This window comes from Akebia trifoliata, chromosome 5, assembly GCF_017979445.1.
Source record: "Akebia trifoliata isolate Shusen 1 chromosome 5, ASM1797944v1, whole genome shotgun sequence".
In the NCBI taxonomy this organism is placed as follows: domain Eukaryota; kingdom Viridiplantae; phylum Streptophyta; class Magnoliopsida; order Ranunculales; family Lardizabalaceae; genus Akebia; species Akebia trifoliata.
The window spans coordinates 3046978-3060294 of NC_141379.1; the positions used below are offsets into that span (position 1 = coordinate 3046978).

At 37.5% G+C, this 13317-nt stretch overlaps 1 pseudogene; it reads left to right on the forward strand.

The window, feature by feature from the left end:
* The first annotated feature begins 746 nt into the window (after positions 1 to 746).
* Positions 747 to 7361, forward strand: LOC147401008 (large ribosomal subunit protein uL15x-like; annotated as a pseudogene).
* The last annotated feature ends 5956 nt before the right edge of the window (positions 7362 to 13317 follow it).

The window sequence follows — 13317 nt, forward strand, 5'->3', positions numbered from 1 at the left end:
ATCTAGCCTAATTATCTTGAATTTGACCTAAAGTCAATGCCTTAAAGCACTTTTAACCCTCTTATAGAATTTTCTACAACTTGTTATCTTTTACAATCTTATCATTTGATTATAATGATTGTTTTACTCATGGGATTGTAAAGGACAATCAAGCACTCTTTGATGGGGGTATTTAATGTCTTTCATTGAGGTTTTATTGAGAATAGTGGGAACTTTAAGATTTACGATTCCTGAACTAATCACATGAGTGATTTAGTATGCCACATGGCAAGTCATATTATCATGACTCCAAATGAGATGCTCTTCCCACTTTCTCTCTTTCTTTTTCTTTTTTTCTTATCCATTTTCTTTTTCTTTTCTCCCCAGTCTACAATACTATATAGCCTTTTCCTTTCCATGCTACTTGGAACTACTCAGAACCATGTACCCTTTGATAGGTTATAAATTCGGAAAAATTACTTAATAAACCATGCCTCAGGGACATCTTTCTAAATACACCCTGACTTCTAGGATGATATCTTAGCATACTAGGTAGTAAAAAATCTTTTTTTCTTAATGATGCCTCACCCCTATAAAATGTCAAACTTAAATCATCTATTTCAACGATTCAAATGGTTAATATCACCATTCAAAATTGTCAACCTCAGACAATTTGAATTGTTGATCACAATGGTTCATATTCCAATGTCGAGATCAAAAATTAATTTATAACCATTGAACTCAATGGTTGTAAAAGGTTGACCTCGATGATTGGATCAAAGGTTGATCGCAATAATTTGAATTCTCAATCTTGAAAATTTTAATCATCAATCTCATTGATTGAGAGAGTGGGTGAGGAGGCACTAAGAAATAAAAAAATAATGGGTTATCAAATTACGATGGAAAAGTTAGGGGGTATTTAGAAAGAATTCCTCCATAAGAGTTCATTAAGTAATTTTCCCTATAAATTCTTGCCTCAACTACGAAGAAAGGAATCCAGAAAGAGAGGCGGTCTTCAAGAATAAATAAAATCTAAGATCATAAATCTATGTGAACGTTCAAAGAGATACGAAAAAGAAATGAATGCTCTTTAGAGACCTTGTTAAATCTTATTTATTCAATTTCATTACAAGTTAATGGTGTTGGATACAAAATGTCTAGCATGAAAATCATACATCATTAAAAATTTAATATTTTTTTCTTTTATAATATAAAATTGTTCCTCATTTAAAATGAGGCGAGATCACTTTTTTCTGTTGACTTAAGCAATATTATTCAAGAAATGACACACGATCTTGACATAGTAGAAACAAAATTAAATGGTTGAGAACTATCCTCAAGTTAAGTATCATTTGGATGTGTATTTTTATGATATGCATAAAATCTCAGCCGTAGATTTTGCATTTACATAGTTGGGATTGTGTATGAACATATGAATTATTTTTCCAAGAGTTTATAATATGGTTGGGTGGATTTTGCATTTGCATGATTGGGATTGTGTGTGAACATATGAATTATTTTTCCATGAATTTATGTATAGGGTTGGGTACTCTTGACTCAAGATACAACACATGATCCTTAGTGTGTAAGCACAACATTCAGTGATTGGGATTTTATGTGTATCTCAATAATATATATTTTGAGGATAATTCTAATAATTGAATTTTGTGTTTACATGATCAATTTTACAATTATAAGATCTTATATGTATCCAATGTTTTTATTTATTTTTAACTATATACCAAAATTAGAGTGAAAAAATATTTACTATTTGATAAAATAGATTTTGTTATCAAATTAGGTTTGATACTTTGATCCAATCCACACACGATCCAATTGGTATTAGATCCAACTTGAACCCTAATACCTGATCCAACACCTATGGAATCGACCCAAGGATTGATCCAATCCTCCATATCCAGTCGACCCGACCCTATCCGTTGACAGCCCTAGCCTTGACTAGAGTGGACCAATACGAAACCCGTCATACCCTAGACTTCTAACCCATCTATCTGCCTCACAATATATATATATATAGAGAGAGAGAGAGAGGACGACTAGATTGAAGAAGAACAGAAAGAAGAGAGGGCACGTGAGTGCAGGACATGGGCGTATTGGGAAGCACAGAAAACATCCAGGAGAAGGAGTTAACGCTGGAGGTACGCACCATCATCGTATGTGTTGCAAATTAGTGCAACTCACTGTCAAAGTTGCGGAGTTATTCTATTTGAATAAGTCAAATTCGTTTTAATCTTTCCATTTATTTAGGAGTTGATTTGGTCTACGCATTTAGAGGCCTTTTATTTAGCTAAAATAAAACTCAACCTGATGTTAGTTGAGATTTTTTAGGAACTTTTTGAGTATTTAACTTGTAATAGATATTCAGTTTTTATCCAGAATAAAAGTGATTTGTATTCAGCACAAATCTCTGTTTTCTGTTTTCCTCCTTTGCTGGTAGTTTTTGTGTCATGGTATCAGAGCAAGGTTGCTTATCACGTGTTTGATTTTAGTACTCAGTGAAGATGAATGGTGGAAGCAATATCTGTGTAGACAAGCTTGTTGGTGACAACTATAGTTATTGGAAGCTATGTATGGAAGCTTATCTACAAGGGCAGGATTTGTGGGATCTTATCTTTGGTGATGATGCTGTAATTCCAGAAGATACACCACAGAATGCTGAGGCACGAAGGAGGTGGAAGATCAAGTGCGGCAAAGCTTTATTTGCTTTGCGAACCTCTATCAGCAAGGAGTACATCGAGCATGTTCGTGATGTGAAGTCGCCAAAGCAAGTGTGGGACACACTTGAAAGGTTATTCACTCAAAAGAACACGATGAGGCTGCAGTACTTGGAGAATGAACTTGCTATGATGACTCAAGGTAATTTGTCGATTTCAGAATATTTCTTGAAAGTTAAAAATTTGTGTGCTGAAATTTCAGAATTGGATACGGAGGAACCTGTTAGTAATGCTCGTTTGCATCGCTATCTCATTCGAGGACTGCGAAAGGAGTTTATGCCATTTATTTCTTCAATACAAGGGTGGGTAAATCAACCTTCTATTGTTGAATTGGAAAATCTGCTCACAAATCAGGAAGCGTTGGTGAAGCAAATGATCAACACCAACAAGCAATCTCACTCCCAGGTGGAAGATGCTCTTTATACAAAAGAAAAAGCAAAAGGAAATTCTTTTTCCAAGCATTCTTCAGATAACAGCAAGCACTCCAAAACTGAAGGGCAGTCCAAAGGTAATTTAAAGGGCTGTTATAGGTGCGGAAAGCCGGGACACATCAAACGTGATTGTCGTGTGAAGGTGGTGTGTAATCGGTGCGGGAAACTAGGCCATATCAAACCAAATTGTCGTGTGAATCTCAAAGAAGCAGAAGCAAATATTGCACAAGAAAGCAACAAGTCTGAACAGCCCACATGGGAACAATGCTTATCAATTGAAGCCATTGATCGACCTGTTAATGTACATGCTAATGCTTCTATAGACTATAGCGAGGAGTGGATTGTTGATTCTGGTTGCTCACACCATGCAACTGGAAATGTTTCTCTTCTCTCTAATGTTCGTTCCCATAATGGAAGAAGAGTCATTGCGACGGCTGATAATTCATTACATCCTGTAATGAAAGAAGGACATTTTAATGCTGATGCATCAAATGCTGGTGGTGTTTCTCTCAAAGATGTTTATCATGTTCCGGGCTTAAAGAAGAATCTTGCTTCAGTTTCTCAGATTGCTGACTCTGGGAGATATGTTCTTTTTGGTCCAAACGATGTGAAAATTATTTCCAATATTAAACAACTCGAAGCTGATATTTTATTCACTGGTAAGAGGAAAGATTCACTCTATGTATTGTCTGCAAGTGATGCATACGTTGAAAAGACAAGTCAAAGTGCAAGTGCAGCACTTTGGCATGCTCGGTTGGGCCATGTTGGTTATCAATTGCTGCAGAAAATATCTACGAAGAAGCTTCTTGATGGAGTTCCTCTCTTTAAGGAAATTTACCATGATGTGGTTTGTCCTGGTTGTCAATATGGAAAATCACACCGCCTTCCTTTCCCAAATTCAAAGAATAGAGTTCCTGCTGCACTACAACTAATTCATTCGGATTTGATGGGACCAACAAGAACACCCAGCTACTCTGGTTTTCGCTATGTGATGGTTATTGTGGATGATTCTTCTCGGTTCACTTGGGTGTATTTTTTGAAAAATAAAAGTGAGACTCTCTCCAAATTTATTCAGTTCAAGGAGCAGGTGGAGAAGGAATTTTTGCTGCCAATAAAGTGTCTTCGCACCGATAATGGAGGAGAGTACATGTCTGATCAATTTCTGGATTATTGCAGAGAACATGGCATACAACGTCAAATGACTTGTCCAGACACTCCACAACAAAATGGAGTTGTTGAACGTAAATTGGCACATCTCACATCCATGTGCTTGTCTTGGTTGCATGCAAAGAACCTTCCAAGAGAGCTGTGGGCAGCAGCTATTCAGTCAGCTTGTCATGTCATAAATCGTTTACCTCCATGGGCGGGGTCAGATTCATCTCCTTTCGAAGCTTTATATCATCATAAACCCAATGTGAGTTATTTTCGAGTTTTTGGATCAGTTTGTTATGTTCATGTTTCAAAAAATAAACGATCTAAACTTGACCCGAAGGCAAGGCGTTGTATTTTTATTGGTTATGACACTCACAGGAAAGGGTGGAGATGTATGGATCTAGAAACAAAGGAAGTTGTTGTGTCTCGTGATGTGGTGTTTGACGAAATTTCAGCACATCAGATTGATGCAAATACAAATAGAGGCACATCTGATCTGTCACCTTTCTTCAGTGATGATGAATCAAATGAAAGGGATAGCAATACTAATTCTGGAGAAAATATTCAGCAAGATGAAGCCATAGGGACCGCTGTTTGGAGGTCTTCTAGACAAAGAAGACAACCTGATTATTTAACTGATTATGAAGTGCAGTTAAATAATTGCTCTGTTGTGTCTTGTTTTCTAATGGGTGATTCATGTGAAAATGAACCCAAGTCCTACAATGAAGCTAGAGGTGTTTTTGAATGGGAAGAAGCGATGCGGGAGGAAATATCAGCTCTAAACAAGAACTGCACATGGGAGCTTGTTCCGAAGCCGAAGAATGTTGAATTAGTTACTTGCAAATGGGTTTATAAGTTGAAGAAAATGGCTGATGGTACAATCGACAGGTATAAAGCTCGTCTTGTTGCTCGTGGCTTTTCTCAACAATATGGCTTGGATTACGAGGAGACGTTCAGCCCTGTTGCTAAAATGGTGACAATTCGAACAATTGTTTCACTAGCTGCTTGCAAGGGCTGGAAGTTATGGCAATTAGACGTGAAGAATGCATTCCTTTATGGGGAGCTGGATCGAGATATCTTTATGGAGCAGCCACGCGGATTTGTTTCTAAGGAGTTTCCAGATTATGTGTGTCGACTCAAAAAGGCCTTGTATGGCCTCAAGCAAGCTCCACGCGCTTGGTACGGTAGAATTGCTCAATACCTTGAGTTCTGTGGGTTCAAGTCTTCAAATGCAGACTCAAGTTTATTCATTAAGAAGACCACCTCAGTATGCACAATGCTCCTTCTCTATGTTGATGACATGATCATTACGGGTAACGATGATGCCGAAATTACTAGTCTTCAAGATGCTTTGGCTCTTCGTTTTGAAATGAAGAGTTTGGGAGAAGCTAACTATTTTCTTGGCTTGGAGGTTAAAAAATCAGATGGATATTTTGTCTCTCAAAAAGGATATGCAGCAAGTTTATTAGATCGATTTCGTATGGGGGAGTCAAAAACAATGACTACTCCTATGGAGCCATGCTTGAAGTTAACTAAAGATGAAGGAAAACGATTGGAAGATGTAACACTTTTTCGACAACTTGTTGGTAGTTTAATTTATTTAACTATCACAAGGCCTGACATTTCTTATTCTGTAGGTGTCATTGCTCAATTTATGGATAAACCATGTGAGGGTCATTTAATTGCAGCAAAGAGGATTCTTCGCTATGTAAAGAGCACTCTGGACTTTGGTTTATTCTATAAACAAAATACACCATTCGTTTTGATTGGTTTTGTAGATGCAGATTGGGCTGGTGACGTAAATGATAGGCGCTCCACAACAGGGTACTGTTTTAATACAGGTTCAGCAGCTATCTCATGGTGCAGTAAAAAGCAAACCACTGTTGCTCTTTCAAGTTGTGAAGCTGAATATGTAGCAGCTACTATGGCTACTCAAGAGTGTATTTGGCTTAAGAGGCTTATTGAAGAAATTTTGTCTGCTTTGGATTATCCAATTTCCATTCATTGTGACAACGAAAGTGCAATTAAACTTGCTGGAAATCCAGTGTTTCATGCTCGCACAAAACACATTGAAACACATTTCCATTTCGTTCGAGAAAAAGTTTTGACGCAAGACATTCAGCTGCTGAAAATACAATCTGAAGGACAAGTTGCTGATATATTTACCAAAGCACTTAGCAAAGCCAAGTTTGAAGTATTCAGAAGTATACTTGGTGTTGTTGACAGTACGTTTGCACTAAGGGGGAGTGTTGCAAATTAGTGCAACTCACTGTCAAAGTTGCGGAGTTATTCTATTTGAATAAGTCAAATTCGTTTTAATCTTTCCATTTATTTAGGAGTTGATTTGGTCTACGCATTTAGAGGCCTTTTATTTAGCTAAAATAAAACTCAACCTGATGTTAGTTGAGATTTTTTAGGAACTTTTTGAGTATTTAACTTGTAATAGATATTCAGTTTTTATCCAGAATAAAAGTGATTTGTATTCAGCACAAATCTCTGTTTTCTGTTTTCCTCCTTTGCTGGTAGTTTTTGTGTCAGTATGCTCTTCGACAAGTATCATCCTGGTTACTTTGGTAAAGTTGGTATGCGTTATGTCCACAAACTTCGTAACAAATTCCATTGTCCCATCATCAACATAGACAAACTTTAGTCCATTATCCCTCAACAAGTCAAAGACGAAGCTACCCTGACAACGCTCCACTCATAGATGTAACTCACTTTGGTTACTTCAAGGTCTTGGGTAAAGGTGTCTTGCCTGCTTCTCAACGCATCGTGGACAAGGCCAAGCTTGTGTCCAAGATTGCTGAGAAGAAGATCAAGGAAGCTGGTGGTGCTGTGGTCCTCACTGCCTAGGCCCAGATCTAGAGAATTTTTTCTTTATTTATTTATTTATGGTTTTTTCTTAGATCTATGAAGATCAAGGAAGCTTGTGTCATATATGTTCTTAGATTTCTTTCATGGGTTTAGTATTGTTTTGTGGTTTTTGTTTTATGTTTTAAAATGCTTAGTATAGTATCTAGATCGTGCCTTTCAAGAGGAAGAAGTGTTCCAATTAATTGTGGGGGTGAGTTATTACATTCAAGAAGAAGAAGATGATCTTCATTCATATATTCCAAACAATACAGAAGCCAGCTATTTATATAGCCACTATTACAATGAAGTAGTTATAACAGAAAGCATAATGAGAAAGCTATCTAACTAACTAACAGTTACAACAGATTAACAACTAAGCATTATTACAATATTTACACCCTAATACTCCCCCTCAAGGTGGCTTGTAAATGTCCTTTACAGCCATCTTGGACAACAAAGAAAAAAGTTGAGTAGATGGGAGAGGTTTAGTAAACATGTCAGCCAATTGGTATTGAGATCTAATGGGCAGCAATTTGAGAACTCCCGAAACAACTCTTTCACGAACAAAATGGCAATCTATCTCGATATGCTTAGTGCATTCATGAAAGGTGGGATTAGAGGCAATATGTATCGCAGCTTGATTGTCACAATATAGCAAAGCAGGAGAATCAATCTGGACTTGAAAATCTTTAAGAAGTTGCTGCAACCAAATAAGCTCACTGGCAGTAGAGGAAAGAGCTCTATATTCAGCTTCAGCTGAGGATCGAGAGACAGTGGTCTGCTTTTTGGCCTTCCAAGAGACTAAAGAGTCTCCAATAAATATGCAAAAACCTGTAATGGAGCGTCGAGAATCAAGACATGATCCCCAATCAGCATCAGAGAATGCTTTCAAACGAACTGGAGCACAAGCATCAGAGTAAGCTCTGAGTTGCAAGGAAGAAGTAGAAGAAAACAACAACCCTTGACCAGGACTTTTCTTGAGATAACGAAGTAGGTGATGCACTGCCTTGAGATGAGGAAGTCGAGGTTGAGCCAAGAATTGAGTGAGCTTGTGAACGGCAAAAGTAATATCTGGGCGAGATAAAGTGAGATAAAGAAGTTTCCCAACAAGCCGTCGATAGTGTGTTATATCAGGAAGCAAGTCACCTTCAGTGGCAGTTAAACAAAGTTTTGGATCCATTGGAACAGCAGTTGGCTTACAAGCCAAGTAACCTGTGTCCTCAAGCAATTGTAAAGTGTAATGGCGTTGAGAAAGCACAATACCTTGTGTGGACTTAGCAATCTCAAGACCAAGGAAGTACTTGAGACAACCAAGATCCTTGAGCTTAAACTGTGTATGCAGAAACTGTTTGAGCTCATCAATAGCTTGAGATAAAGGACTAGTAAGAATTATATCATCCACATAAACGAGAAGGCCAACAAAAGAGGATCCATGACCTTTTGTGAAAAGAGAGTAATCAGATTTTGACTGAAGAAAACCAAACTTGAGCAAAGCTTGAGAAAATTTTGAATACCATTGTCTCGAAGCTTGCTTGAGACCATAAATGGACTTGTGAAGCTTGCATACTAGTTTGCTTTGAGATGAAGAGGACTCCCCCTGTCTAAGATAGCCGAGAGGAAGATCCATATAGACTTCCTCAAAAAGATCGCCATTTAAAAAGGCGTTGTTGACATCGAGTTGAGCTAGATGCCAATTATGTGAGGCAGCAAGTGCAAGAAGAACCTTCACAATCACTAATTTTGCTACTGGAGGAAAGGTTTCAACAAAGTCCAAACCCTCTTGTTGTGTATAGCCTTTAGCTACTAAACGAGCCTTATGTCGCTCAATAGATCCATCCGATTTAAGCTTGATCTTATAAATCCATTTGCATCCAATGGTATGCTTGTTATGAGGAAGATGAGTGACAGTCCAGGTGTTATTTTCTTCCATAGCTTTCAACTCCTCATGCATAGCTGATCTCCATTCAGGAAACTTCACTGCTTGGTGATAGTATTGAGGCTCAACCTAAGAGGATACACTAAGCACAAACTGCTTGTGGGAATTAGAAAGGCCATGATAAGAGATGTAGTTAGAGATTGGATAAGATGTAGATGTGGAAGCATGAATAGAAGAGCCAGCAAGTAAATTGCAGTGATAATCCTTCAAGTAATTAGGTTGATGAATCACTCTGGTAGATTTTCGAAGAACACCACCAGATGTAGAAGGAGCAATTGCTGGAATATCATCTATTGGAATAATAGCTGCTGAAGGAGAAGCAAAATCAATTGGAGAATTAGAATCCGGACGATCAATGGGAAGATCAACTGGAATACCAGAAGTAACAGGAGGATCATGAACATGGGAAGTAGCAATATCTGAAATAAAATGAGTTTGTAATGAAGAATGTGGCAGAACCAAATCTGGAAACGGATCAGTAACTTGATCTGAACTAGTAATAGCATGAAAAGGAAATACTTCCTCATGAAACACTGCATCTCGTGAAAGAAAAACTTGTTTGGTCTCCACATCATAGAACTTATAACCTTTCACACCAGGTGGATAACCAAGGAAAGCACAAACTCGAGCACGAGGTTGGAACTTGGTTCGATGAGCAGCTAAGGTGGAAACAAATGCTAAACAGCCAAAAACTCGAAAAAGAGTATAATCAGGAGCTGTTTTGTATAGCAAATGAAAAGGTGTGTTGTGCCGCAATAGTGGAGAAGGAGTTCTGTTAATCAAGAAAGCCGCAGTAAGAACACAATCTGTCCAAAAAGAAACTGGAATCCTGGATTGAAAAAACAATGACCGAACCACATTCAAGAGGTGTTGATGTTTGCGCTCCACAACTGAGTTTTGCTGAGGCCTTTCAACACAGGAAAACTGATGCAAAACTCCTTTATGTTGGAAAAACTCAACAAAAGATAACTCAGGTGCATTATCAGATCGAAATACCTTGATTTTGGCATTAAACTGAGTGGAAACTATGTTGAAAAACCTTGGTATCACAAAGACAGCATCAGATTTATTCTTCAACAAATAAACCCAAGTAAAACGAGTGCAATCATCAACAAGAGTCAAGAAAAATCGATGACCAGTATAAGAAACAGTTTGATATGGCCCCCAAATATCACAATGCACAAGATCAAAAGGAAACTTGGACAAATGATTATTGGATTCAAAGGGCAGCCTTCTTTGCTTAGCAAGAGGACAAATATAACAAGGATTCGACTTATGCAATCTAGTTACATCACATTTCAACTGATCTTTCAAAGAATCAAGTCTCTTAAAAGAAATATGTCCTAGCCTATTATGCCAAATATGAGCAGAAACATTATTGACAAAGGCATTAGAAATAGAATTCAAACACTGAACATTAAGAACATAGAGATCTTGGACTTTGTCACCCCTGCCAATCATCCTCTTGGTTGATAGATCCTGGATAACAAAGTAGTCAGGAAGGAAACTCACTGTAAGGCCAGATCCAGTTACTAAAGCACTGACTGAAATCAAGTTGAATTTGAATTGAGGAACAAACAATACATCTTTAAGCACAAGGTCAGAATGCAGTTTGACATCACCAGCAAAATGGACCAAAATCTGAGAATGATTTGGCAAAGTAACTGTTGTGTGATGAATGGAATGCAAGGAAACAAAGGCACTAGCTTGTGAACAAATATGTCGAGTAGCTCCTGAGTCTACAATCCAGAACTGATTGGATGAAAATAGAGGACTCAAAGATACATAAAAGCAAATACCTGCGAGACAGTTGGTTTGAGAAGGATCAGGAGCATTGGTGACCTTTGCTGAGCTACTCAAATGTGTAGAAAGCATGGACATTAGCTGTTGATATTGATTGGAGTTCAGATTCTGAACAAAACCTCCAAAAGAATTAGACTGATCTGGTCTATCATCAGAAGTAGAAACTTGATGAGCAGCAGCATTAGAATTGTTGTTCAATCTGAATTTATATCCAGAGGATATCCATGGATCTTGTAGCAACGATCCACTGTATGTCCAAGAATCTTGCAATGTGTGCAAAAAGGCCTGTCTTTTTTCTGATTCTTGGAAGCACTGATATTGGAATTTTGAGAATTATGAGAACCAGATCCACCAAACTTAGCAACATCTGTTTTAACAGCAAAAGCCATTGTGCCAGTAGAATTACTCGAATCAGAGGAAGGATTAATCCTCCTTTGTTGTTCTTCTTGAACAATTAGAGAGAAAACACGATTGATAGGAGGCATCGGATCCATGAGAAGCAACTGACCACGAACTTGAGAGAAAGAGTCATCAAGTCCCATTAAGAAGGACATTATGTACTCCATTTGATGATGATCGTTAAGATTTTTAATTCCACCACAAGAGCACTTTCCACAAGAACAATTAGGCCGATAATTACTCAGTTCTTCCCATATAGTTTTCAACTTTGTGAAGTAAATGCTAACAGAACTCTGTTCTTGACGCAAATTCATCAATTCATGTTTAAGCTGAAAAATTCTAGGTCCGTTCCTCTGTTGAAAACGATCTCTAAGATCTAACCAAATCTCTCGGGCAGAAGTAGCAAAAATAATACTGGCAGAAATTTCTTTGGAAACCGAATTTAATATCCAAGATATGACAATATTATTATTACGAATCCAGGAGTTGAACAAATTAGCATCAGTACCTTGAGGTTCAGGAATGGAACCGTCGACAAATCCCAATTTGTTTTTCACAGATAGTGCAATTAACATCGCGCGACTCCAATTGGTGTAATTCTCACCGGTGAGCTGTTGCGAGACAAGCACTTGCCTAGGACTATCAGAATGATGAAGATAGTAGGGATTCGAAGGTTCTTCAATGGCGGAACGATTCGAATTGGTACGCTCTCCAGGATTGGAATCACTCATCGAGGAAAGATTCGCCATATCGATGAAAATAAGAACAATCAACGAAGGAAGAAGAAAACAAGCAAATTTGCAGCAGATCAGATCTGCTCTGATACCATATTACACTCAAGAAGAAGAAGATGATCTTCATTCATATATTCCAAACAATACAGAAGCCAGCTATTTATATAGCCACTATTACAATGAAGTAGTTATAACAGAAAGCATAATGAGAAAGCTATCTAACTAACTAACAGTTACAACAGATTAACAACTAAGCATTATTACAATATTTACACCCTAATATGAGTAGAGAGAAAACTATGGTTTATTTTATTTTATATTTTTAAATCTGTTGAAATATTATAATATAGGACTTGGTACTAGTAATCAGTGACTTAACATAAAGAGGGGTCACCTTGACCATGGTTTAAAATATCAGAATGTATTGGTCGATACAAATTGATATGTATATCGGCCAAGATTGATACGTGTTGGTTTTTATCGAATGTATTGGCCGATACAGTAACGATTTTTTCATTAACCGGAACACTCAATCAATATGATATTTTAAACCATGACCTTGACTAATATGAAATTTGCAAATGATTCACTGGGTTTCCTTGAGGCATATATTGATCATATTTTTCTCTTTTTATCTAAAGGGTGGTCTCCTTTATTGTTTTGAGGCATTTTTGGGTTTTTCCAGTAATCTTCATTAGAATAAGGTATTTGGGGTTGTCCATCAGTTCCCAATTTACATACTCTTGCAGGGAGTTTATGATTTTAGGTGACATCATTCCCGGCTTCCTTCTCTATGGGGCAACCTATAAGAACTCTAATGTCAAGATTCTTGTAATTTAAAGGCTGGGATCCTGGAAAGTTAGGTACCTTTCGAAGAGGGTGGGGGAGGAATGGCTCTCCTTCATATTAAGTATTGTGGTCTATTTCCTATCATAATTCTCCATGCCTAAGAGTGTTGAAATTTTGCTTGAATAAATTCATTTGGAATTTCTTTTGAAATTATAAAGATGGAAAGCAAAAATTCAATATAGTTAAGTGGAGTCTTGTCCATGGTTTAAAATCTCATCTGAGACCAAGATGACTCATCCGATGCGTCTCGTTATCATCCACCAACGAGATGGATACACAAGTCGAACATATCGGATGAGATATAAAACCATATATCGGAAAACTGGTTCAAGACGACTTGGTCTCATTCATGGACGAGATGTCAATACGAGTTTTAAAACCATGATCTTGTCTGCTCTCTAGAAAAAAGTCTTTAGGCTTTAGAAGTTTGGGTTCATGAACTTAGC